We start from the raw sequence: 27993 nt of genomic DNA on the forward strand, positions 1-27993 counted from the left end.
TTCATTCCACTATAATGCTCTTCTGTTCAGTACTACTTTGGGGGAAAATTAAAGGTTTAGCCCCTGATTAGTTCAGCTGAGGGTTGGCAGGAGTCTGACAAAGTACTTAATATTTAACATTGGTCAGAGCAGATCTGTTTCCTCTGTTAGTGCTTTTAGACTTATAGGAAACCCAAACTTTTGCGGCAGCTACATTTGTTCCAGCTATAGGATTTCGCATTGTTATGTATAAATTCTAACCCTCTTTGGTCATTTGTATTTAACATAATGAAATACAATAAGAACATTAAAATGGATGAAAATGTTCTTTGTAATAATAGTTCTGAACTTAGTCCTTTTCATACCTCTTTTGGGTATTTGCAATTCTTTATTAAGTTAATTAAGTTATGCTGGAACTGAGTTATAATAACAACATATATAGGAGGTAAGTGTCCCTGGATTCACCCAGGAGAAGACCAGTGACTCAGAGAAGGAGGTTCAGAATAGTGCCTTACTAGAGTTTTCAGGAAATCAGAGCTTTGGGTAACAGATTTACTTTATTGTTTAAGGATTGCCTATAACCACACATTCTTTTGAAATTCTAGTTTCACCGAGATGACAAAATGACTTATTGGTTGGCCTAGGAGAATGTGTGCTTTCTGAATAGGAGAAAATCAAGGTTGTGTCTTTAAAACTAAAGAATATCGGGATGCTAGGGGCACCTGGGTGACTCAGTTCATGGAGCCTCTGACTCTTGGTTTCTGCTCAGGTCATGATCTAGTGGTTGTGGGATCGAGCCCTGCCTTGGGCTCCACATCCAGTATGGAGTCTGCTTCAGATTCTCTCTCTCCCTGTCCCTCTGCCCCACCCTCCATTTGTGCACTTGTGCTCTCTCTCTCTCTCTCTCAAATAAAGAAAATCTTAAAAAAGAGATGTTAGACACACCATTTCTCTTTCTTGACGAGTGTCTCAGGTGTTTCCCACATCTTTCCAAACCTCAGCTGTAAATCTAAGTATTAATGACAAGATTCTCCACTAAAGATTTTGAACAAATAATTAACAATGCATTCACTTTACTGTAAAACCGTTTCAAAGGAGACATTGGATTTTAAAGACTAATGGTTTGAGTGAACTGATAGATTATCATCCTGAAAAAAAGTAAGCTTACTGGCTTTTGCAGATTCTATTGTCACTCAAGTGTACCACCTCACTAAAAATAAATACAACATTATTCAGATACATTTTAGCTCTCAAATAACTCGTGCTTCTTACTGCTGTGTTTCATCAAAAGCCTTGAATAGGTTAATTTCTTAAACTACATATATGCTTAACATTAATAAAATAAAATTTATGAAGAAAGAAAAAAACCCAAAAGACTCTTGGATGAGAATATGTAAGGCCTTTTTGCTATAGATCTTTGAGGTATTGTCAGCAAAAAGTTTCTTAAAAAATTAATAATGCCATCTCCCCTATTTTTGTCCCAATGAAAATACTTAGAGAAAGAACTACAGGAAAGTAGGCTCTTTCTATTTCAAAAATTTGTCATTTTTTAAATTAACATATAATATATTATTTGTTTCAGGGGTACAGGTCTGTGAATCATCAGTCTTACACAATTCACAGCACTCACCATAGCACATACCCTCCCCAATGTCCATCACCCAGCCACCCTACCCTTCTCCCCACCGCCCTGCCTCCAGCAGCCCTCAGTTTGTTTCCTGTGATTAAGAGTCTTTTATGGTTTGTCTCCTTCCCTGGTGCCATCTTGTTTCATTTTTCCCTCCTTAACCCCCATGAACCCCTGCCCTGCCTCTCAGATTCCTCATATCAGTGAGATCATATGATAATTATCTTTCTCTGATTAACTTATTTTGCTTAGCATAATAGTCTCTGGTTCCATCCACATGATTGCAAATGGTAAGATTTTTTAAATTTTATTTATTTTATTTTTTTTAAAAGATTTTATTTATTTATTTGACAGAGAGAGATCACAAGTAGACAGAGAGGCAGGCAGAGAGAGAGAGAGAGGGAAGCAGGCTCCCTGCTGAGCAGAGAGCCCGATGCGGGACTCAATCCCAGGACCCTGAGATCATGACATGAGCCGAAGGCAGCGGCTTAACCCACTGAGCCACCCAGGTGCCCCAAGAGGTTTTTTTTAGATGGCTGCATAGTATTCCACTGTATTTTTTAAATAGTTTTTTTTTTTTTTAAAGCATGTTTATCCTCATTATTTCTGCCTGAATTTTTTTTTAAATCTACCTTGTTATTTTTTTTTTAAGATTTTATTTATTTATTTTACAGAGACACAGTGAGAGAGGAAACACAGGGGGAGTGGAAGAGGGAGAAGCAGGCTTCCTGCCATGCAGTGAGCCCGATCCCAGGACCCTGGGATCATGACCTGAGCCAAAGGCAGATGCTTAACAACTGAGCCACCCAGGTACCCCTCTGCCTGAATTTAAATATGCTAGAATTCTGTAAGGAATCACACAGGAAGAACCATTTGTATCCTAATTTAAAACAAGAAATAAAACATATGCGTATGTATAAATATACACAGACCCTATAACCAAATATATGAATGTATTTCACTTTGTCTCTGACTTCTGTTATTATTTCTTTGCCTTAATAAATGATGTTTGTGGGCGCCTAGGTGGCTCAGTGGGTTAAAGCCTCTGCCTTCGGCTCAGGTCATGATCCCTGGGTCCTGGGATCGAGCCCCACATGGGGCTCTCTGCTCAGTGCAGAGCCTGCTTCCCCCTCTCTCTCTGCCTGCCTCTCTGCCTACTTGTGATCTCTGTCAAATAAATAAATAAAATCTTTAAAAAAATAAATGATGTTTGTGTAATGTCAATTAATAGGAATCTTTGTCCATAGATACTGGATATTTAATCTTTATAAGCTTAGTTTTCTCCTGGGAGTAATAATAGTATCTGCTGTATTTGATCTTTTGAGGATTAAATGGTTAATAGATGTGGCACATTTTGTACAATGCCTGAGTTATACAAACTTTTAATGATCCTTTCCTATGATTGCTGCTGTTTTGTATCAGAAATAGTACCATAGTTTCCAGAAAACAAATTCTGTGACTGAGGTGTTTGGAAGTTATTCACTTTAAATGAGTTGTTATTATCCAGTTTCTGTGTCACCCAGTCATTTTTTTGTTCTGTGTTGTGACAGTAGATGGGTGAATTAGACACATGTGACCAGCCCTCTTTAGTTGTAACCTCTATTTGCAATCATTATTATAGCAGCTACAGCAAACATGTCCAAGTACAGAACATTCCATTAAGAGCCATACAGATTGCCTAGCTTCCTACGATGTTTTTGTATGAATAACACAAAGTCTAGAGGTGAAATTAGTTGGAGTGTCCATGACTCAGCCTCTTTTTCCGGAGAGTGACTCATTACACAATTATAGATGGATTCCTGACTTTATGCTATATACCATACTAAGTGCTTGAAATACAAACATGGATTTGCTGGGTCACTGACCCGGAGCAGCCCACAGACTCTGCAGGATACAGCATTCACTAACAACAATACGGGTTTACATGTGGCCACTACTCTATTAATGTCATCTCTACCTATCAAGGAAATGATTAAATGTGCAATAATGTGAGCTGGCTAGACAATGTAACTCCATGATTTGGGACACACACACACACACTTCTGATTTTATATTGATAAGTGTTAGCGTAATTACATCACTACTATTTTCATTCCTTTTTGTGCTGTTTTAGTGTTAAGTAAGACTTCATTCTTGTTCCATGTCGCATAGATCATACTCTCCACGAATAGGTTAGTTGTCTGATAAATACCTTTCCTTGATTGTCCTGCTGGAAACTCAAACTTAATGTGTCTAAAAAAGCCCCATCACCCTCTGTTCTTGCTCAGCAGCCTCCTCTTCCTTCAGCCTTACCCCTGTTTCCAAGAGCAACACCATCTTTCTGGGAGTTGGTCTCAGAATTCTTTGGCTCCTTTTCTCTGCCCCGTGCCTTTCACGTTCAACCAATCCCCAAGTCCTATAGCTTATAGACAACATTATGGACTGAATTGCATCCCCTCAAAACTCATATATTGAAGCCCTAACCCCAGAGTGGTTGTATTTAAGACATACAGCTATTAGGAGGTAGATAGTGTTAAATAAAGTCATCAAAGTGGGGCCCTCATTTGACAGTGGCCATATAAGGGCACAGTGAGAAGGTGGCTATATACATACATATATATATCTATATATATATATATATATAGATATATATATACACACACACATACATACAGTCCAGGAGGAGGGCTCTTACCAGAATCAGACCAAGCCAGCACCCTGATCTCAGACTTCCAGCCCCCAGAACTTGAGAAGATGCATTCCTATTAAGTCACCCCATCAATGGCATCTCGTTAGGCAGCCTGAGCTAAGATGCTTGCCTATGCAGAAGCTGAGTATCCTTCCCCCTCCGCATCGACACTGTCTACCTGAGTTGAGTCTTCATTAGCATTCACTTGGACTTCTGTAGGAGACACCTAAACGGTTGATTCTTCTTTAATCTCTTCTCATCTTTGATCCAATCTGCATGGTGTTGCCAGTTCCCATTACCTAATTATGCCATTCTTGAATTTAAAACCTTCAGTAGTTCACTTTAGCATACAAAATTAAATATATTTAATTATGTAGCCTCCTCAGCTTATCATTCAAGGTTATTACCCTAATACAGACCCAACCTAGCCTTTCACCCAATTAGCGTTTTTCTTGTGTGTTATATTCCAGTCAGGTAGGACTGCAGGTGTTTGTACAGACAGCCCCTGGGGTTAGCTTCTTCCATCGCTTTGTTTCCACCGAGTCCATTGTCTGTGTTGGTATCCTCCCCATTCCATCTCCACTTATCAAAATCCTTTACCTCTTCAAGGCTCAAGTCAAACCCATATCTTCTGTTAGTCTTTATCTACATAATAGGATTTCTTAGTGTTTATTTTTTCCCCTTCTTTGATCTCCTCTAGCTCTTTGCTGGTATTTCTCTGTGACAGCAGGCATATTCTGCTTTGTATCATAGCCTTTGTCTTTCGGCTTTTCATAACCACCCCATCCCAACACATTCTAACTAAGCTCTTTGATGGCAAAGAACTTTGGATCCCTGCAATACTAAACAAGGCTACTAAAAAGAGAGAGAGAGAGAGAGAGAGAGAGAGAGAGAGAGAGAGAGGGAACCCACAGAACTGCTCTATATTTAAAAAAAATAAAGATTATAAACAATTAAAAAGCATTTCAGTTATTTTTTAATAGAATTGATTTTTAATTGGCCTCGCAACTGCAACATTCCCTACATTTGTATCTGTAAATTGAAACTCAAGCAGTAACTTTTCTATTGCTCAAACAACAACAGTTTCTGTAAATTGAGGTTCATGGGTAACTTTAAGAAGGGAAAAGTGCAGCAAGGGTGAAAGGTGTTTTTTCAATTGACAATGATGTTGATATTCTAATAGCTAAAATATGCTATTTTCAACTTTTATTTCACGTGAGGTGGAAACAAGCATACTTCAACTTGACATAGAGTTTATAATCTGATCTCATTATCACAATATGATTTATAATATGGAAGCATGAGACCATTTCTTATTGGAAAAGGGGGGAAGCTTTAGCAGTTAACTCTCAGATTATTTTCTGACGTTTCCCCTACCTTTTTGTTATGGAGCAAAAAGATGGAGAAGTGATGCTTTTATATGCTGATAAGTTAAACTGTCTGGAAGCAGATGCTGAATCCTATTGAACAGAATTTCATTTGAGTTATGATTAGGGCATTGTTTAGCGGAATACTACACAAAGAGTCTTGACCTGTGTGTTTGAAATGGCAGATGTTCACAGTGAAGACTGAGCCTTAGGGCAACATAAATCTTCACTATTCTGTGCCTATTTGCTCAATAACTGGGTTGAATGGGGGGAAAAAGGAGATAGTTATTTACAAAGCAGCTGCTCCTGCTGCAAATGGACACATTCCCCTTAAGATAAGAAATGTAAGCAAACCAAAAAAAAAAAAAAAAAAAAAAAAAATTCCTAAGAGCCCAAGCAAGTGTAAGTCCACCAGGTCAAAAAGGATCACCTCTTGTTCCTCAGAACTTTGTTTCCATGAAATATTTTTGGTGCAAGTCAGGTGGGACAAGGATAGGATTTTTTTTTTTTTTAATTTCTGCCAAAAGGGGGATTTTTCAGCCATTCCTTTAAATTTGGCAAAGCATCAGAAAAGCACAATACTAAGCATCTTCATTCATTTGATAAATATTTATATTCTTCTGTGTGCTCAACCCCTTGCTAAGTGTATGGGTTCAACTACAAGTTTCACATAGCTAAGATAACATTGATATTTTATTTTTTTTTAATTTTTATTTATTTATTTATTTTTAGCATTGATATTTTAAATAAAGTTTGTATTTGGCTCATGCTATATTGAAAAGAAAATAAACTAGAATTTTTGGGAGGCAGGGCTGGCTTGTTGGGGGGAGGACAGTGGTTGGCAGCAAGTCAGAAATTCTCTCCTCATATGGAACAAATGCATAAAGCAGCCTAGTTTCTGTATCACAAAGCCTGACTTTTCAAATGCTCTGTATCATTTTGCTTTTACTATGAAAGTATGTATATATTTGAAAGTGCATGTAGAAAAGATAAAGATAAAATCCAACCTATTTAAAAGATAAAATCCAACCTATTTAAAAGATTGTAAAAGATACCAGGATATTGATCTAGTCTGTTAAAAAGGCATTAGCAAGAAGTAGCTCAGTGGCCAAATGGTAAATTGAGGCTTTGAGCCGCACACAAACAATTGTGCAGGTGTAGGGAGTCTTTGCTGGGTTCCAGGTAACTAGGGAACCACATTTTCTTAGGGAAGGGTGATTGGTAATCAACATGGTTAAAATGTACATATACACTATGCTCTCTACTTGTTCTTTGTCTTTCATTTCTAGTGTTCATATGTACTATTTTAGCCTCCTCTTGCACACACAGGAGGACACTCACACACGCACACATGCATGTACGGCACACACAGCCGCACTTCCAGTCACTCAGTGTGGTGAAACTGTTGTTCCTGCTCTCCCGTATTTTTCTTCCTAATTTTGGAAAATTTTTCTTCCTCTCCTTTCCCTCCTCTCTCCTTTACTAGTCTTTTTTCTTTGTTTAATCTCTCCCACTTTCTTTTTTCTTTACATTTGTGGAGCAAAGATGAAACAAAACAAAACAAAACAAAGCAAAACAAAAAACTATACTTAAAAGTGAGTGTCCCAGATTTTCTCAAGTCTATGGCATTTTGAGTATCCTGGTAATTTTTTTTTATGGTGCTCTGTAGACCAAAAGAAATGCTTCGCAGCTCCATTTAATTAGTAAAACAAGTATGTATGCACTAACAACTTAGTGGCCTTTTAAAAATAAATACATGAAAATTGAAGAAAAATCTTTTTCCTTCATACCCAGAAACCCACAATTACTTACTAATGGTATGTGTTTGTTTCCTTCCTGGGTAAACCCAGCCCTCAAACCTGGGAGTCAGACTGGATGTTGTCATCCTCATTTCTTACTCCACATTGGTTTTCATGCAGTATTTGCTTTTATATTACAAACATGATAAAAAATCCAGCTTTGCCAAGTTATCACATCATTGAAACAAATGTAGCATAATCTGATACTAGACTCTGGTACCGAAACCGTGGATTACTTCAAGTGAATAGTTTGTGTTGTGCCTGATGAATGTTGCTATGTTTTTTCTTGCATTTAAAGTATTTTATCGTTCTGTGAATTTCCACTGGTGTCCTGGGGTGCCATGCATGGCACACAGTCTAGGAGCTGGTGGCTTTATAGAAAAAGAATAATATTTGTATCACAGTAAAATAAAGTCAGGTGCTTTAAGTGGAAGTAGACATATTAAAATCATTAACCTCAAAAATCCATCAATATGTTCCCATATTCTTTTTTTTCATCTTCACAAATGTATCCACCTATCATTTCATTCTTGTATAATAAAGTTACTTTTTTAAGCACCTACCCTTAAGATTAAAAAGCAGGAATTTCACTTCCAATCCAATTTTTTGATTTACTGGTTTACTAGTATTTTCTTTTTATTTCTTTTAATAAAAACTCTATATATTTAAGGTGGGTAACATGATGCTCAGATATATAGAGTGAATATGATTATGATAAGCAAGCTAATTAACATAACTCAATGGAGTATATGAGTATTATTTTAGACTGTTCTTTTCATTAAATACTTACCATTTACACTCAATTTAGTTTTTGAATTTAACCTAGAAGTCTAATAATGAACCATTTTTAACAGTGTCACGTGGAACATATTCTAACTTCTAGCCAGTTAACTCATAAACTCACTTTTGAAAACTAACTTTTTAAATTTTTATTGGAGATTTAGCCATAGACACTCCCTGCAGCAAGTCAAGAATTTTGCTCTGTGTCATTTCAGTTATTTTGTTTGCTAACTGTCCGAAAGACAGGCTAACTTTTGGTACAGAAGTTTTGGGTTTGCTTTTGTCCTTGGTGGACCTTCTTTGTACTTCCATTGGACAGTGTGCTTCTCGGTATAATTTAGTGGCAAGGCTTAAGTGTAAGAAAGCAGTGGGAAGATGGATAGGTTGTCATTGGAATTGTCTTATTTGACTTTTGTTGCCTTTAAACAGATTGTTGATCCTGGACTAAAAATCTACAGCCTGGTTGACCAGATTAATGATCCAAATGCAGCAGTTGTCACTATTTTCAATTAAACATCTTTCAGGAGAAATGGTAGTACACTGAGTACAGAAATTTGTTTAAAAAAAATGTTTTCTGTTGATGTTTTAAAAGACAAGAACAAGCATTGTTCTGTTTTGTATAAAAACTGAAGATAAGGGGCGCCTGGGTGGCTCAGTGGGTTAAGCCGCTGCCTTCAGCTCAGGTCATGATCTCAGGGTCCTGGGATCGAGCCCCACATCGGGCTCTCTGCTCAGCGGGGAGCCTGCTTCCCTCTCTCTCTCTGTCTCTGCCTGCCTCTCTGTCTACTGATGATCTCTCTCTGTCAAATAAATAAATAAAATCTTAAAAAAAAAAAAAAAACTGAAGATAAAAATAGGACCTAATCTGGGCATTTAAAAGGTCTTGTTAGATGAGAGCTAGAAAATAATTTAAAGTTTTATAACTATGTAAACTCCCATTGTTGTAAATGTCTGTGGTGTCAACCAGCACATTTTTTTTTCTTTAATAAAATAAAAGATTGAATCATTCAATTGATTTAATTTACAAGATGTTTTTCTGTTTATCTTTCAGAGTTTATTGATCTGATCGAAGGTATCTTGGGACTGCTGACTGGAATTAAGGTTGGTGATGTGTTTATATTGATGATGAATAGCTGTGAAATAAAATAGAAGCATCTTGGGCCTTTGGACAGCTGGGTCAAATAACTCCTGCAGAGTGTGGTATAGAAAGCTGAAACTTAGTGAGAAGTGGATACGTTTCAGACTTGGGGCACTTACCACACACGTTTTCCTGAGCAGCATTTGCTTTCCTAGTTCCTATAATTTCTTTAATTGTCAACTATTGTTTAATTTCTTTTACCTGTCTTACTAGTGGAATTTTGATCAAATTTTGATCCAGTTCTAACATATTCAGTTAATAAATACACATATCAAAAGAATGACTTCTTTGTAAGGCTGGCTAACATTTTAAAGAATGGTCAGCTTCCTGGGGCCCCTGGGTAGTGCAGTTGATTAGATGTCCAGCTTCTGGTTTCAGCTCAGGTCTTGATCTCGGGGTCTCGAGGTCAAGCCCTGCGTCAGGTTCCGTGCTCAGCAGGGAGTCTCCTTGAGATTCTCTCTCTCTCTGTCCCTCTACCTTTCCCCACCCTCTCTAAAATAATAAACAAATCTTTAAAAAAAAAGGAAGAAGAAGAAGAAGAATGATGAGCTTCCTTAATTTGAAGGGAAACTCTTGAAGCCCATGATTTGGTAGCCATGTTTCCTAGAGATGGTGGAGCTGAAACATTGCTTACCAGTTATAAATTTCCAATTAACTGGTGAAAATGCTAAGATGTCATCCCTTTTGTTCTACTTTCTTGTTAGTGGGTTTCATGGGAGACTCAAAACCAGCTTAACTGAGTTTAGAGTAGTAATAGAGCATTAGAGGGCACTCACATCAGTGGGCTTGAGATTTCATTTATCCCCTCTGTGTTCTTGTCTACAATATGTATTCAGATTTTAAAACAAAAGAAAAAGTTAATTCATGAATGAAATGAGGGCTTTCGTTGCTCATGTAAAAACAAAATGCCAGGTGTTGCTAAATTTTTTGTATAGGGCTTTGATTAATAATTAACATAAAGAAGAACATTGGCTTTTCATTTATGCTTACATTAATCAGGAGTTTAGCCTTCAAAGCCCAAATATACCCTCCAAATTGCAGTGTCTAGCACACAACAGGCACACAGTAAATATGTACATTTTCTGGCTTCAAATTCTGACCTTGCTCTCCCCAATGCACACGTGTGCACTACTGTTTTTTTCTCTTTTTCATTTTGCCTGGCTTTTTTCATATCTACTACTCAGTGCATTCTGTGTAAACTTACACATATTTAAACATGGAATTTCTTGTAAGACTTTGAACTTTTTGCTACTCCTCTTTCCCTACTAGCGCCTGTCTCTCTGCCAAGCAGTAATGACAAGTAGATTTTTGGCAAAGTATAAATCTTTGAATCAGGAATATTTTCATGCACAAGATTAACTTTGAACTGTTACTTTTTCCCTTTACTTAAAAGTAAATCATTTTGTCCCTCTTCCTTTATGGATTTTATTTTATGGTTGGTATGGTCAACATGGCAACTTGAAATCTTATCTCATTTTGGCCACTTTTCAGAAGGAAAAAAAAATAAAAAGAAACACGTAAAAAGAAAATAAAAGATTTTGTTAAATTAAAAAAAAAGCTATTAAGAGGAACAGACAAAAACTTTTCTTGATCTGATCTACTAACCAACATCCATGTGGAGAGTTACTTTCATAGGACAATGAACATAATTTAAGTGTGTTCAGTTTGGTTGTGATGTCAGAATGACTTATATATTCCAAAATAAATGTATGAATACATAAAATGTATGTGGGAATGGAAATGTATTTAAACCTCTCCTATTTCTAGTCTCCCATGTGTATATGTGTTGTTCAGCATAATTGGTATTGTTTTCCTTTTCAACTGAGAATAAATTAAATTTGATATAGTTTTCTAAATCATATTTTGAGAAAGTAGCTTGATATAGCAAAGCTTTTAAAAAAATGTATGAATTCAAGAGAAACAGCCAGAATCTCAACATAGAATAAAATATATAATGAAAATTACCATTCTTTTCTAAACTAGAGCTAAGTTCTTTTGCTTCAGGAAAAACAAAAAAAGATTTCCCTTGTAGAAAAGCTGCTTCTTAATGTCAGCTGAGCAAAAGAACTAGTGTTGCTAGATAAAAGCAAGCTTTAGAGAGGGATATATAAAATGGGATGTCAGACATGTCCTTGCACTTCTGTAGAGCAAAGGAAACCAACAAAATGAAAAGGCAACCTACTTGAATGGCAAAAAATATTTACAAATAATATATTTGATAAGGAATCCAAACTATGTAAATAACTCAGACAACTCAATAGCAAAAGCACAATCTGATTAAAAAATGGATAGAAGGGGGCGCCTGGGTGGCTCAGTGGGTTAAAGCCTCTGCCTTTGGCTTAGGTCATGATCCCAGGGTCCTGGGATTGAGCCCCGCAACGGGCTCTCTGCTCAGCAGGGAGCCCGTTTCCCTTCCTCTCTCTCTGCCTGCCTCTCTGCCTACTTGTGATCTCTGTCTGTCAAATAAATAAATAAAATCTTTAAAAAAAATGGATAGAAGACTAAATAAGAAGTTTTTTCAAGAAGACATACCTATGGCCTATAGACACAAGAAAAGATGTTCAACATCACTAATCATCAGAAAAATGCAAATCAAAACCACAGTAAGATACCACCTCATGTCTGTTAGAATGGCTAGTATCTAAAAGGTAAATAAATAAATAAATAACAAGTGTTGGCAAGGCTGTGTAGGAAAGGAAACCCTTGTGCACTGTTGGTGAGAATGTAAATTGGTACAGCCACTATGGAAAACAGTTAAACAGAACAGTTAACAACAGTTCTTCAAGAAGTCAAAAATGGAACTACCATATAATCCAGCAATTGCACTTTTGGGTATTTATCTGAGGAAAATGAAAACACTAACTCAAAAAGATATATGAACTCTCATGTTCATTGAGGCATTATTTAAAAATGCCAAGATATGGAAGCAATCTCAGTGTTCATTGATGGATGAATAGATGAAGATATGGTGTGTGTGTGTGTGTGTGTGTGTGTGTGTGTGTGTACAAAACAGAATATTATTTAGCCATAGAAAAGAATGAAATCTTGCCACTTGTGACAATATGGATGAAACTTGAGGGCATTATGCTAAGTGAAAATAACTCAGAGAAAGACAAATATCATCTGATCTACTTATATATGAAATCTAAAAAAAGAAAAGAAAAAGAAAAAAGAAACAACCAAAGTTTGTAGATATAGAGATCAGGTTGGTGTCCACCAAGGCAGAGGCATGGGGGGGGGTGTGAGTGAAATGGGTGAGGGGAGGCAAAAGGTACAAACTTTCAGTACTTAAATAAATAAGTCATGAGGAGGAAATATACAACATAGTAATAACTGTAGTTAATAATACCATATGGCATATTTGAAAGTTGCAGAGGCAGTAGATCTTATAAGTTCTCATCAGAAGAAAAGAAATTTTATAACTATGTAGGGTAACAGATTTAACTAGACTTTCAGTGGTGATCATTTTGTAATCTCTACAAATATTGAATCACATTACATATCTGAAAGTAATGTAATACTGTATGTCAATTATACCTCAATAAAAATTTTTAAAAAAGAAATGTCTTTGCAATATTTTATCAAGTTCTGAGATGTTTTCTCTCATTAAACCATGTAAAATAAAAAAAAATGCTATAGTTAATTTGGCAGATATTTTTCTTTCTTCCTGTCAAATGAAATATGTCTTACAATGAATTGTAGCTTAGGTTCTATGAAATACAGTATTACTGAATTTAGATGAGGGAAAAAAAAATAAATTTCTTGAAGGTATTATATTACAAAAGGGAATCAGAGTGAAGTTCAGAAATAGAAAGTCAGATTTGATACTGATGTTTAAAAACATCTTGCACCACACTTTTTACCCACAAAAAAGTATGTATTGATTTCTCCAATTTATTTTTTTCTCTTCATTATTAATACCGCTACCAGTATTTTGGTATATTTCCCTCCACTTTTTGTCTTACTCTGTTTTCACAAAATTGAAATTAAACTTTATATTCTATGTCTACTGGTTACTTGAAAATGTGATTTTAATGACTATGTGATATTTTATCCTGTAGATATGCTATAATTTTTTTCACTGTCTTACCTATTTTTGGACATTCAGACTGTTTCCAGTATCTCATTGTTTTAATCTGGACCTGGACCTTCCTCCTAATTCTAGTCTATGACCTCTGCCTCGAATTCTGATGTTTTCTATATGTTTCCATACTGCTGAGCTGTTAGCCATTAAATTCTTCGTTGTCAGTATCTTATCTATAAAGTGGGAACTACAATAACCTATATATCATTTAAAGATTAAATGAGGTAATGCATAGTTATGAATCTCAAATAGAGAGAATTCCAAATCACTTTTAAAACCTTTGTCAAAAGCCTTTTTTTCCCCCTGGGTTTTACATGAGTAGTGAATTCCGGTGCTTCTCTTAAGACAGAGAATAAAACTAATGAAGATTTTTAAATTATTATCATAAAACAAAATATATAAATGAAGGAAACCACAAGTTTTATACATATATATATATATATATATATATATAAACTTCCATTTTTATATATTTTAAGCTGACCAGAAAGTAATTTCTCTATGCTCTACTGAATGATAGTATATTTTTTGTTCAAGATACTATTAACAAACTAAGCGACATATTGCACAATTGAGCAGACCTTCACTTAAGACAAATAGTGTAGAAAAATGTGAATAATATAATTGGAGTGGGGAGAGAGGGTACTCTTATGTCTTCTGAGTAAGCTTTGTGCTTTGAGCTTTGCAGAGTCAAGACCAACTGGTCTTTGAGCAGCTACATCGTCAACCTTCAGTACCACCTCAGGGAGAAACCATATTTCCCCTCTCACTTGGCTTCACTTTGTTTCACACATTCTTCATAGCATTTGCTCAGACTTCTTTATGTTATGATTAGTTCTGGACATTTCTTATCTCTCCTGTTAAGTCATACTAACTGGGGTCTTTGCCATTTTGTCTCGTACCCTAATCAGGCCTTGTAGGTGTGGACATCCAGGAAATGCTTTATTTATTAATTATAAAGATTAGAAGCCACAATGAACAATTTTTTTACATATCTATAAACTAAATATACAGCTAAATATATATATGTTGTGTATATGTGTATGTGTATATATATGTTCTAATAATTATTAATCACTGTATTTTCTTCCCTGGTGATAGAACAATTTGAGCAAAAAAGCAAGAACTTTGAACAAATCACCCAAAAGACAGTTGAAACAGTAATAATCATTAGGTTTAATTTGAGGGATTTAAAAAAGTAAATGTATGAAAGAGGTCATTATTTTGTCATTCTGCTTTATTCTTCCTTATTAGCATAATATAAAAATAGAATAAATACAGTTATGGATGAAGACTTATGCAGAATTCTAATTTTTGGAATGACATGTGACACAGTGACTTTGAGATTCCAGAAAGTTTGTAAAATGCCTAATTATTTGCTTACCACTTTAAGGAGAGATACAAAACTGCTAGAATCACATTTCAAACTGGAAAAACCAGTTGGTTCTAGGGAGAATTTGCTCTCTCCAATGCAGCTTTCCAAACTCTGAAGCATCATAAATACTTACTTCTTCCTTTTTATAAAACAAAGTAATCCTTCCCCGTTACAAACGTTGAAATCATAAAACATGTCACTAAGCTTGTGACATGATTTGGAATGGGAGAAGGGGGGCTGGCTGAAAGGGTGACAGGAGTAGGGGAGGAAAAATTTGACCTTTTCTTCTAGGTTCTTTGGCTAGCCTAATAATTAAATTGACATAAGACAGACTAACAAGAGAAAAACAAATTCAGTTTTGTACGGGAGCTCATAAAAATATGAGACTCAGAAAAGTTACCAAAGCAGGCAGCTTTTATGCCTTTTAGACAAAGAAACAATAAATTTGTGAAAAATTGACAAGATAAAGAAGTTTGAGCTTAGGGGTAGTAAATTAAGTGAGGAAGTAACAAAGTTTGTTTATATAGTCTTCTGGGCTCTGAATTCCCTCTCTCTGGTGATAAGGATGTCTCTTTACCTCCTGGTACAAGGAGAGTACCTTTCATAAAGGAGATTTATTTCCTGCTTTCAGGAGGGCAAAGGAGGATCAGAGTGAATTTCTTGCACTTGCTGTTCCTTAAGTTACATACATTTAAGATAATCAATATACCAAAGTGACATATTTTAGGGTAGCCTGCCCAGAACCTAATCAGAGGTGTACTTGTTATCACTTCTCAATCTCCTCATACCATCTAGTGAAATACCTTAGGAAAATGTTTCCAGAATTGCTCCTTTATTTTGACAGCATCTTGACATACTGAGGAAATAGGCTTGTTGATGCCACAGAAGACAAACACAAAACACAACTTGCTGGAACTCTATCAAGTAACTGCTAACAAGTCTATTTTTTCCATGTTTAAAAAAAAAGAAAAAATCTAGCTGAGCCTTTTTTTTTCTTAACTAAATGCTTATAGTATCAAATGGCTACAAAAGACACTCCCTTGGCTGTGTTTTCATCTAAACCCCTTGCTTCTGAAATCAATCCTGTGGATTTAATTCACCTATCTGCTAATTTTTATTCTTTTCCTGAATTCGTGGGGAAGAAAGAATGCTGTTCCCAAGAATAGCACAGCTGATGTTTTTGCAGATTATTTATATCATTAAAGAGTACCATGACTTTAATTTAGGCCTATATCTTATTAGGAAAGCTTGGAGGGTTTAAAAACATATGAAGTACATTTTCTTCTTATGCAAGCAGACCATTCATTTAGAAATCCTTTATTTCTTTTACAGGCTATTTATTGCAAAGTAATAACTTTGTATTATTGAAAGGGGGTATACTTTCTTCTTTCTTAGCTTCTAACTCCGTAGTTATTTACTTTCATTAGTTATTCATCTAAGAGTAGAAAATCATCAGTTACTTTGCAGAAAAAGGATTGTAACATGTATACAAGTTAGGTATCTACATAGATAGGTATACTAGTGTTGGATAGTTTTGCTAATGAGCAATAGGAGGGCTTTGCTTTTGGTCATACTTAAGGGGCCATTCCTGTTAAAAAAGGTAGAATTACCTGTCTTTCCTGAACCAATTTTCTACAGTTATTTAGCAATATAAAAATGTTAGTTTTTTGGGGCGCCTGGGTAGCTCAGTGGGTAAAGCCTCTGCCTTCGGCCCAGGTCCTGGGATCGAGCCCCGCATCGTGCTCTCTGCTCAGCAGGGAGCCCTCTCTCTGCCTGCCTTTCTGTCTACTTGTGATCTCTCTCTGTCAAATAAATAAATAAAATCTTTAAAAAAAAATGTTAGTTTTTTATAGACTTGGTTTCATTCCAATATTATTCAATGTCTTGTGACCATGAACTTATGTTGTTTCAGAGTCTTTGCTTTGTTTACTTTTCTTTCCATGATTTTAATCTAATTAGTAAAGAGCTGAATAAAAACAAAACAGTTATACACATACTTCTATGTCTATATTTCTGTACCCATCCATGTCTCTCTCTTTCTCTCTTCCCCCCACTTCTATGTTATAGTAAGAGTTGTATGTCTGTCACATAGTTTATAGTTCTAAAGTGGATCAAGCACATTAGCTAGTTTTTAGACTATAAATAGATATTTAAACTTTACATACTATCATCTTCATTTTATGCGTAGAGAAACTTCGTCACGAACTTGACACAATCATTATAAAAGATTATTTCTGTGTAAAATTATTTCTGTATTAAAAATATAGAGAAGTCTTTTTGGGGATAAAAATAAGTATTTACCCAAAAGTACTTACTTGCTTATAATAAATAAGTATATACCATTTAGCGATGGCTTCATTTATAAGATATTAATCTTCAGAACGATAAGTAAGAGTGAACTTGGTATCTGTTGCCTGAAGATTTAATTATAGAGTGTAATATCTTTTCAGTCTCATCCTTAAATCTATTGCTATGTTCAGGCTAGGCTATTACATATAGATGTTTAAGTATAGTGTGATCACCATTTCTTATATTTCATACAAGTATGACATAACATAAGAAATATATGTTACATGTTAATAATTACAGAAAGTACCTTAGAATATCTTATAGTACTTCAATAACTGCATCAACTATAAACATAAATTCCCCCAGAGAAGTTACCTAAATAGTTTTTATTTCCCTTATCAAACATCGTTCTGTCTCCTCCACCGTACTTGGAATTACTGGGGTTTTTTTTTTGTTTGTTTGTTTGTTTGTTTTTCACATTGCAGCGACTGAATAAATATTTGTTAATTTTTTGATTTTCCTGTTTCTAGTTTCACTTTGGATTAAACATAGTATCTTCTCCACTTCTATGTCATGGTTTGTTCATCCATATTTTGACCACATCGTTATTTATCTCACAAGACCACACAGATTCTGTTCTTGATACTCATTTATTTCATCATTTTTTTCTGCCATGGATGGTGTCCTACACAGCTAATCAAACAATGTCCCCTTTTCGTGGATGCAGGAGTCATCAGCTAAGGTGCTCCACATGGAAGCACTTCATAGGGCAGGATGATGATGAAGGGTGGGGGAAGCAAGAAATGTATCCAAGGAAGAGAATAGTCCGTGTGTGTGTGTGTGTGTGTGTGTGTGTTGTGGGGGGGAATCCCAGCAACATGTAAATGCCTGATAGCCACATAGAAATTTTTAAAAAGGAAAGGCCTGGGCAGTGGGGGGAGTAAAATAGCCCAGATGATAACTCTTTTTGCCTGGTCTAGACATATTTCTAAATCGTGAGTTGTTATTTGTATTAAAGTCTTTACATATAGGAAGTAAGCCTACACGCGATGATACAGTTCAGTGGAACAGATTAGCTATTAATAAGTCAAATATTGGGGCACCTGGGTGGCTCAGTGGGTTAAAGCCTCTGCTTTCAGCTCAGGTCATGGTCTCAGGTTCCTGGGATCAAGCCCAGCATCAGATCTCCGCTTAGCAGGGAGCCTGCTTCCTCCTCTCTCCCTGCCTGCCTCTGTGACTACTTGTAATCTCTGTCTATCAAATAAACAAATAAATAATCTTTAAAAAAAATAAGTCAAATATTGAGAATACACTTGCAGTTCAGTTGAGTGCTAGGCTCTGAGGATGCTTTAGAAGTATTAAAAATGGTTCCTTTGTTCTCTGGTAGCTTGCAGTCAAATTAAGCTAAGGGAAAGCTAAATAGTAACTAACACATGGTAATACAATCAAATAGTAAGTACAGACATAAATTTCTAGAGAGATCTAGAGAAGATATGATTCACTGTGATTACAGAGATCTCATTTTAAAAAAGGAATTTCAGTTGGATTTAAAGGTGAATAGGATTTAAATAGGCAAAATAGAGAGTGAGATGTAGAAAAAGAAAGGCATTTCTTCAAGAGTTCTATAGAAGCCAAGGCACAGAGAAGTTACCAAAGATTGAGAAGTTAGGAACCCTGAAACTGAAGGTATAGGACAGGTTTACTTTGGACCTGAGTTTTACCTCTTCCCTCTCTTCTATCCCAGCCTTCCCCCACACACACACCTTTCTTTTTTCCTGTCCACAAATATTTGTTGAACTATGTCAAATTACAGAAATAATACAATTTAGTACCAAGTTTGATATTCTTTGTTCAAGGGGAAACAATCCATGAATTGGGGGAATACAGTGCCTCACCAGCAGTAGAACAATGTTCCTGAAGGAGTTTGGTTAACAGTGAATTTTATAGCGCATTAGATGAGGCAATGCAGAAATGTTATGATAGGCTAGGATTTCTTTATAAGCAGGTTCTATCATCTAGGGTAAGGTATGCTAGCTAAAGTGGGGTTGGACGATTGAGACTGGTAGATGTTAGGATTCCTTGACTGTTGTTTCCCAAAAGTGCACGCTGACTTAAGTTTAGATTTGTGACCTGGGCTGGGCATAGCCTTTATCTACTTTTATGTGTATCTATTTTTTTTCAAAACTTTGAGCATAAATTCAGTCCATCATTAGACCTTTCATGCTGTTTTTGTGTGCAAAGAATAGTTATATACAGAAATATTAACGTGAATGTCTGTTCCAAGAGCTTCCATAAAGAAAGTTGCATTTGTGTGTTCGATTTTGTGAAAAAAAGAAATAAATATGAATATCTCAACACATGGGAAGTATGGGAACTAATGTTCCAACTGACATTCATGCTATCTAGATTTATTTTGATATTAACGTTACCAAGCTTGTTTATAATTAAAATGAAGTAGTAAAATTAAGTACTATATCTCTTTATTAAATTTCACACGAGGAATTTGTAACTTCACCATTTAAATTATTTGTTAAATTACCTAAAAGGGCTCCACAACAGGGAGAAGGGTTAATTGGAATTGAAATTTTTAGGGAAATATAACTAAAAACAAATTTCTCCCAACATAGAAATCCTCTCCACAAAGGCAGTAGGGAGAGAAAAAAATAAAACAAAACAAAACGGCTATTACTGAATAAGCATTAAACTAGATTGTGATGCATATTACAGGCAATCCAGAGATTGCAAAAACCAAAAGAAATTTCACCCTTTTTTAGAGTCAAACAGATAAAACCCATTACTACATGCTTTTAAGAGAAATGATAACTAATCCTTCAGTAAGAGCACTAAATTTACCTGGTAATTGGGGTAACCATCTGTGTTAGCTAATTGGCTTTCTCCAGGGGAGAGGAAAACTTCTTATAACCTTTACAACCGCTAGTTTTACAGTTTGGAGCAAGAAGTCCACAGAAGTTAGACTTCATTTCCTACAGGAATTGGCAGAAAGAGAAGCTCCCTCCCTCCATGTTTGCATTTTAAAAAGATGGCGCCAAGGCCCTTGAAAAAACGTTCTGGAATGTGAGAAAGGCCTGAGGCTTAATTAGCCATTATTAAGATTTACAGACATTTGAAAAGGGGAGTGAAAGAAATTTCTAAAAGATAAAGGAAAGGAGAGGGATGAAGTCTAGCCTTATTTTCAACCGGCAGAATTAAGCCCTTTATTTTTCGTTTGTATTTGTCCTTACAATGAGTTAAATCATTATTTCTTTAAAAATGTAGTCAATGGATGGTTTGGGTCCTCCAAATATACTGCTAGTATATCTAAAACAAAGGAAAAAAATAGGCTTTAAAGTGGAAAGATTAAGTAAATTCACTTCTTCCTCATAGTCATTGTTATCTGTTGCCAGGTGAATTAGCGGGGCCTACTGCTGAGCTTTGGCCTTTGTAAGGGAAAGCTCAGAATGGAACAATATAAAAATGAACTACTCCTTTAAGTGTGTTTGAGATTGGACATTCAAAGCTTTCTGGTGCATTTAATTTAAACTTTCGCAACTGGTAGACCTCTGGTGCTTGTTCAAATGCTAATGTTTGGCCTTCTGCTTTTTTAAAGCAATGCAAGCTGGAGGTCATGTGACCCAATTACTGCAATTATGAGCTTTCTGGGAATAATCACTCTGGTTGAACCCAGAGTGAGCATCTGCTGATGAAAAATAGATCCGGAGATAGTATGCTAAGACCAGCCTTCCACTTATTCACTTCTTAATATGTGCATATACAGAGCTAAAACCCATATGCTCTAATAAGAGCATTCTTTTTCCATACAGTTTTTTTCCCTTAAATTATTTCTTTAAATTTAGTTGGAACAGTTGAAAATGCATATTTTTGTGTTTGAATATATTAGCATTCTACAGAAGGACATGGAGAAAACTCTGCTAATGACTAATAATGACTAATAATGAAGGAGCATGCTTCACCTACATACATTTTAGTTGTCTGTGCAGGGAGAAGAATGTCACAAGGGCTTAATCTTTCCAGCAGAAGTATTATTTCATATCATTTTATTCAGTTTTGTTTTATTAATTTGGGGGCAAAAAGCTAACTTCTCTTCATAAGGGTGTGTATTTAAGGGGACGTTCTCCAGGCAGCATAAGCCTGCTGAGAGTCATTTGTTAACAAGGGAAATTATTTTCCCATGTGAGTAAGGCCATTTCCTTCTCAAGAGGTTATAGTTCCAAAGGATAGTTTTTTAGCAGTATTTACCTTGTTCCCTGTTAGTTAGGCTTTTCAGACTATAGTGGACTCAGTTTTAAATTTCATCACATATTATTGGATTATTTTTACCCTGGCCCATACCAAATGGTAACCTTTGAGCAAAACTCTGTTCATGCTGAATTGCTATCTTATTGAGGTAATGTTATTTACCACAGCGAGATTAAAGATAATGCATGGCATCCTCATTTAAAAATCCCTCATACTGCCAACTTGCCTCCAAAGTCAGATTTAGAACTTATAATTTCTATTTTAGAAATTATAAGTTCTAAATAATTAATAATTATTAATAATAATTTGAGGCTAATAAAGCTTATTTCCAGTCCGTGTAGAATGACACAGAGTAAATTACTGATCCATGAAACAGTTGCCTTTTGTGAGTACCATAACATGGCAAGAAGTGCAGTAGGTATAGGGGAGGAAAACTAAATTTCCTTTTATCTTTCTAGGTTCTCAGCTGAGACTCCTGTAATAAGAGAGAGATTAACAGGAGAAAAATTTAATTTCGTACATCAGGAGCCCTAAGGATAGGAGATCCAGAGAAGTGACCAAAGCAGGCAACTTTTATACCTTTTAGACAAAGACGCAATAAATTCATGAAGAGTTGACAAGACAAAGATGTTTAGGCTTGGGTAGCAAATTAATGAAGTAGCAAGATTTGTTTTTATACGCTTCTTGGCCCTGAAATCCCTATCCATGGACATAAGGATGTCTTCTATCCTCCAAGAGAGGGAGGGCACCCTTCACAGGCGGGGTGTTTACTTCCTGCTTTCATGGGGACAGGGAAGGATCAACTTGTCCTTCTTACATCAGCTGTTTCTTAACTTTAATTTCAAAATAATCGATATGCCAGAGTGGTACTTTTTGGGGTGGCCTACCCTGAACCCCATCAAAAGGAACACGACAAGTACAGTCTTGCTTTCTCATATTCAGGAGTTAACTCGAGCAGCCTTTGAAGTTCATACCTGTACTCTAGCATATTTGTGTGGTATATCCACGTGCAATATGGAGTTTACTAAATAATTTGTCTTCATCTATTAACAAGTTAAGAATGCATCTATTGATGGCTTCTAAAAGCTTTTTTGTGTGTGTGACAGCACCTGTCAAGTTTCCCTCCCACCGCTTTTTTTGTCATAACTAGGAAACGACACAATTTATTCTTACGGAAGAAAGGATGTCTGATTGGATCATAACCTTTTCCTCCTTCCTTTATGTCTGTCTTTGTGCTCCCAACTTGCTTCATGTAAACTCTTTAATCTTATTTTTTTTTAAGATTTTATTTATTTATTTGACAGAGAAAGACAGCGAGAGAGGGAACACAAACAAGGGGAGTGGGAGAGGGAGAAGCAGGCTTCCCATCAAGTAGGGAGCCCGATGTGGGGCTCCATCCCAAGACCCTGGGACCATGACCTGAGCTGAAGGCAGATGCTTAACAACTGAGTCACCCAGGCGCCCCTAATCTTCTTCTTCTTCTTTTTAAATCTACTTCAGCTGTAAGGATTAAAATCTTTCTTTTCTAACTTCTCAGAGAAAGAACAGTAAAGAGACATGACCACATTAGAACTCTGTCACCTGGGACTCTGTGACCTTCAAAGATAACATTAGAAGCACATTCGTGTTCCATCTGAACCAATAAAGCAGGAAATTGGGATCTTGAGATCAAAAGTTTAAGCTTTATATATAAAATCCTGTAGCATATTTTAGAGAAACTTCATATGCTAAATTGCTAATTGAATAAATACTGTTTCATAAGTATCAGAGCCCCCTTGATATTTTTTCAATAAAGTGGTCGATGAAATTTTTGATAATATAGTTCAGTTATAAGACTTCCTGTAGGTAAAATCATAAATCACACAAAATTTTTTTGACAGATAATATATTTAGAGATTTGGTTCAGGTATGTTGTCTTCATAAATAAAATTCAAATGAGGAGAGTTTGCTCACTTTATAAAATTTTTTTTTTTTTATTTTTAAAGACTTTACTTATTTGAGAGAGAAAGAGTGAGAGAGAGTGAGAAAGCGCAGCGCGCGCGCACAAGCCGTAAGCAATGGGAGGGGCAGGGGAAGAGGGAGTAACAGGCTCCCCACTAAGCAGGGAGCCCCATGCAGGGCTCCATCCCAGGACCCCCAGGGATCATAACCTGAGCCAAAGGCTGACACTTAACCTACTGCTTGAGCCACCGAGGCACCCCAGTCTGCTTACTTTAGAGAAGTAGCTAAACATGTGGTGAGCATCTCCTCATACTAGATTCAGAACTAGATAGCTCATTTCAGCATCTTGTCTACCAGTGCTCTGGTGCCAATGGTGGTGTTCCTTTCATTTCAACATTTAGATATCATGCATGGTATGAGAGGAGATATCTAAAGAAGGGAGTAATGTAGACATTAAGAGCTAATCAGAGCAGGAAGGCATGGCAATGCATGCACGAGGCAGAAGTCAAGAGCTCTGTCAACCTGGCCAGAGCAAAAATGATGTCATTTGCCACAAAATAGCATTTTGAACTCCAGAGGCAGAGGAAGAAGAGTGAGCTGGCAGAAGTCTCACAGATTTAGATGAATGATAGTAAATCATGTCACTGAAGTAGGTTGACAAATCTTAAATCTTAGATTGAGGAAAATATTGTCTTAGAGGATGTTTCAAGAAATGTTTGTGACAAGTACTTCTCAAAATAACTTGAAAGTACTGTGAATGTATTTTATGTTTTGGAGTCACTGATTGAGTTTTTTTTTTGTTTTTTGTTTTTTTTAAGATTTTTTTATTTATTTGAGAGAGAGAGAGAGAGAGGGAGAGCACAGAGAGGGAGAGGGAGAAGCAGACTCCCTGCTGAGCAGAGAACCTATTGTGGGGCTTTATCCCAGGACCTTGAGATCATGACCTGAGACAAAGTCAAACACTTAACTGAGTCACCCATGTACCCCACTGGTTGAGGGTTTAAATCAATATATAAAATAAGTTTCAAAATTATTAATATGTATAAGAGGCTTACAGTTGTGGGGCATCTTGTTGGCTCAGACTTTAAGTGTCTGCCTTCAGCCCCAGAGTCCTGGGGTCAAGCCCAGTGTCAGGCTCCCTGCTTGGTGGGGAGCCTGCTTCTCTCTCTCCCACACCCCCTGCTTGTCTTCCTTCTCTCACTGTTTCTCTGTCAAATAAATAAATAAAATCTTCAAAAAAAAAAAAAGGAGAGAGAAACTTACAGTTGTAGGTCTCTCCCAATGAGAGGGGTGTAGCCCAAGCTCCCAATGCAGGAAATTGTTATTAGCAGAGTCATTGATTAGGGTCTTTCTAAAAGCTCTTACTTGGACGTTTGCTTTTGCCTATTCACCTTTGGTCAGATCTTAAATCTTCCTCATTCAGGGAAAGTAAAATTTGTTGCTACACCCTCAGAAATAGAAGTGTTCCCCTCAGACATATTACAGTTCATGGTTAGGAAACACAAACCCATAAATCAGAGAGATCAGCTCCGTGCAGCCCACAATTATAGGTGATGTAATAAGAGTAGTCATGACTCTAATGACTTTATAGTTGTTGTTTCCTGTTTATCTATGGATGTGTGAATCTGGTGTTTGGATATGATATATTATGTGCTTATGCAAAGGCTGGTAAGACACAAATTAAATTCTGATATTTGTATTCACCTGCAATTCGTTCCAGTAGATGTTTGCTACCTCCACTCCCTTTAGTCTCCATATTTCTGTCGAGATTCTGTGCTTACATATCAGTGTCTCAGGGAAGCCTTCCCTCCATGGGGCCAGATGTCTCAGCTATACCTTCTAGAACACCCCGACTTTCATCTATCATGGCCCTTCACTTTATTTGCATTGCTTAGTCAACCTTCATTTTTCTTATGCACTAGATTTTAAGTTCTTTGGAGACAGAGACCATATATGCCTTGTCATTACCTTCTTGCTGTAAACTGGCACCCTGCCCGATAGAGGTTTTGTACCTATTAGGTACACTTACGCTCACTGCCCCTTGTTGGGTTGCCAGTTACTATCATCCCCAGTGCTTCGGGTGCTCCTCTCAACTACTAGATCCCTTCGGGCTGCTGTGTTCCTGGGCCTCCTGCATGTTGAGGCTGGGTCTACCTGCCAGATGCCCCTTCCTGCTCCTCCTGACCTTCTGGAGTCCCTCCTTCTTCCCCTCTGGAGGCCCATGTCCTACTCAGCGGTCAATCAAACTGCAGCATAGTAGCCATTACGGAGCTTGGTGGAATAAAACAAAATCTCAGAGGATAGGAATCCGCAGACCCGTTCAGCTCCATTTGGCTTTTTATTCATTGATTTATTTTTTTGCCAGGTGGTCTGAATCAAGGATGGAAGTGCCCTACATTTCCAGATCTGTTTCCTACAGATTCAGTGTTAAGCACTTATAGCGCGGTTTATATTTTAAGAGTAACTTTATAAAACTCTATTTTGAAAAGCGATGACTAACTATGGAAATACATAAAAAGAAAGTTAGCGGAAATGAAAAGTCCCCTTTAAATCTGTTTGTCAAGGCTTCTCTCATTTAGAAAACACAAAACTATGTTGCTTGCCTCCCTGATGATTTGTGTCAGTGTTATTTCTCCCATTTGCTAAAGATGCAAAATTTAGTTGGACTTATTAAAACAGTTGACTGTATCAAAGGCCTACATAACATGGTGTGAGTAAATGTTGTTTCACAGCTTATTTTAGTACCTAGAATGGTTGGCATGGCAACCTCAAGAAGGCATTTTACATGCTCAATACATAAGGATTTTCATTTTGAAAGTCCTGGTTCCCTTATTAATTACTATTTAGAATAAGTTTTAATGCTTACTTCTAATTTTAGAAATATTTTCCATAAACAGAAGCAACTTCTTTAGTGAAAAATTTTTTTTTTAAGATTTTATTTATTTATTTATTTAACAGAGATCACAAGTAGGCAGAGAGGCAGGCGGAGGGTGGGGGAGGCAGGGTCCCTGTTACACAGAAAGCTTGATGTGGGGCTCGATCCCAGGACCCTGGGATCAGGACCTGAGCCGAAGTCAGAGGCTTAACCCACTGAGCCATCCAGGTGCTCCTTTAGTGAAATTTTTAAAAAGAAATATATATTTTATTAGAGAATAAGGGTGTAGGCAGGGTCAGGGGGTAATCTTCAAGAATTAAGGGATTTAATTAATTGGATACACATATAGACAGTGGAATCATATAGAAATGATTCAGATGCAGGTTCTAACACTTACTAGTTATTCAACAATTGCTATATTAATAGTCTCAAAAAATCGAGATTAAAAATTGATATGATAGGAATCAAAGGAAATAAGAGAGGTGACATGTAATGTATGCAGGAGAGTGTCTTGCGTGAGGTACAAGTTCATCAACTTTCAGTCTTATATCTGTGAAATACAAGGAAAGCAGGTAAGAAAAAAATTCCACAAAATACTTTGATTCAGAAACCTTTTCATTAGCCATTCTTTTTTTTTCCATCCTTTTGCCTGACTGTTGTGAAATGTTGGTTATAAAATGTCTCCAGACCTTCATTAATTTATATGTGCATAAACTTCTGGGGATTAAAACAAGGTGTTAAAACAGTTCCATATCAATGATTTTTTTCAATTCATTACCCGTTGTGTTGTTCTGTTACGGACTGGAGTTCTCTTACACCATGATAGTGGCCGTCAGTGTCCCTGGGGATCCAGAAACCCAGGTTTGATTCTTGCGTCTTCTGCTAAGCAGCTGTATGACCTTGAATAGCAAACTTTGACTCAGCACCTGGGTTTTCTTATATATAAGTTAACTGTAGATAAGCCATATGGTTTCTAATGTCTATGTATTCCAGCTTTTTAATACTGTGACTGTTATCAACCTAGGTGTCAGGACAAGGTCTGAATTTCTGGACACCATTTTTTTTTGGACACCACACATTAAACTCACATATGATATTGGACATTATATAATAAAGATTATTTTTCATCCTTCACAGCCCTGAATCTGATGTTCCTGCAATGCCCAAAGGTTGTCAATTCTTTTTTTAGAATTTTTTTATAAGATTTTATTTGTTTATTTGAGAGAGAGAGAGAATGAGAAGGGGTGGATCACAGGGAGAAGCAGACTCCATGTGGGACTCCATGTGGAACTTGATGTGGGACTCAATGAGGGACTCGATCTAGGACTCCAGGATCATGACCTGAGCCTAAGGCAGTTGCTTAACCAACTGAGCCACCCAGGCGCCCCACTGTCAAACTTTTAAAAAACAACTTTAAATAAACAGGCAACTAATTTTTTAAGCTTAGAACCATATTTGGCAAGTTTGAAGATACCGGTTTTCCAAAAATCCCTAGCAAATAAAAGACAATTATTTCTAAATCTATTTTTAAAAACACAGATACCAATTTTCCATATCCATATTTAGATTTTCCATATCCATATTTAGAATTGGTATTTCTTAGGCATAAAACAGTTAATAAACAATTGGTTTATTTTATACCAAAATAACCAAGTAATATGAGGAAATTACATCCCAAAGGAGACTCTTTCTCAGATTATAAAATTTGCCTGCGTGCGGACAACTATTAGTTCATGGAAGGCTAATCTGTAGGCAGTGACTATTGGTGAGATGAGGAAGGTTCTAGCTAAGCATGTTCATTCCTGAATGAACTG

The 27993-nt window shown here is 36.4% G+C and overlaps 1 protein-coding gene across 3 annotated transcripts in view; it reads left to right on the plus strand.

The window, feature by feature from the left end:
* The window catches only part of LOC111142856 (microtubule associated protein 2), a 285884-nt gene that overhangs the window by 59684 nt on the left and 198207 nt on the right, over positions 1-27993 (plus strand). For all 3 annotated transcript variants that reach the window (XM_022496216.1, XM_022496225.1, XM_022496234.1), the window contains exon 2: positions 9272-9321. The gene's annotated coding sequence lies outside the window, so the exon portion shown is untranslated. The remainder of the gene's footprint in view (positions 1-9271; positions 9322-27993) is intronic.

The sequence above is a fragment of the Enhydra lutris genome, unplaced genomic scaffold, assembly GCF_002288905.1.
Source record: "Enhydra lutris kenyoni isolate GAN:26980312 unplaced genomic scaffold, ASM228890v2 scaffoldscaffold1, whole genome shotgun sequence".
NCBI classification, from domain to species: Eukaryota; Metazoa; Chordata; class Mammalia; order Carnivora; family Mustelidae; genus Enhydra; species Enhydra lutris.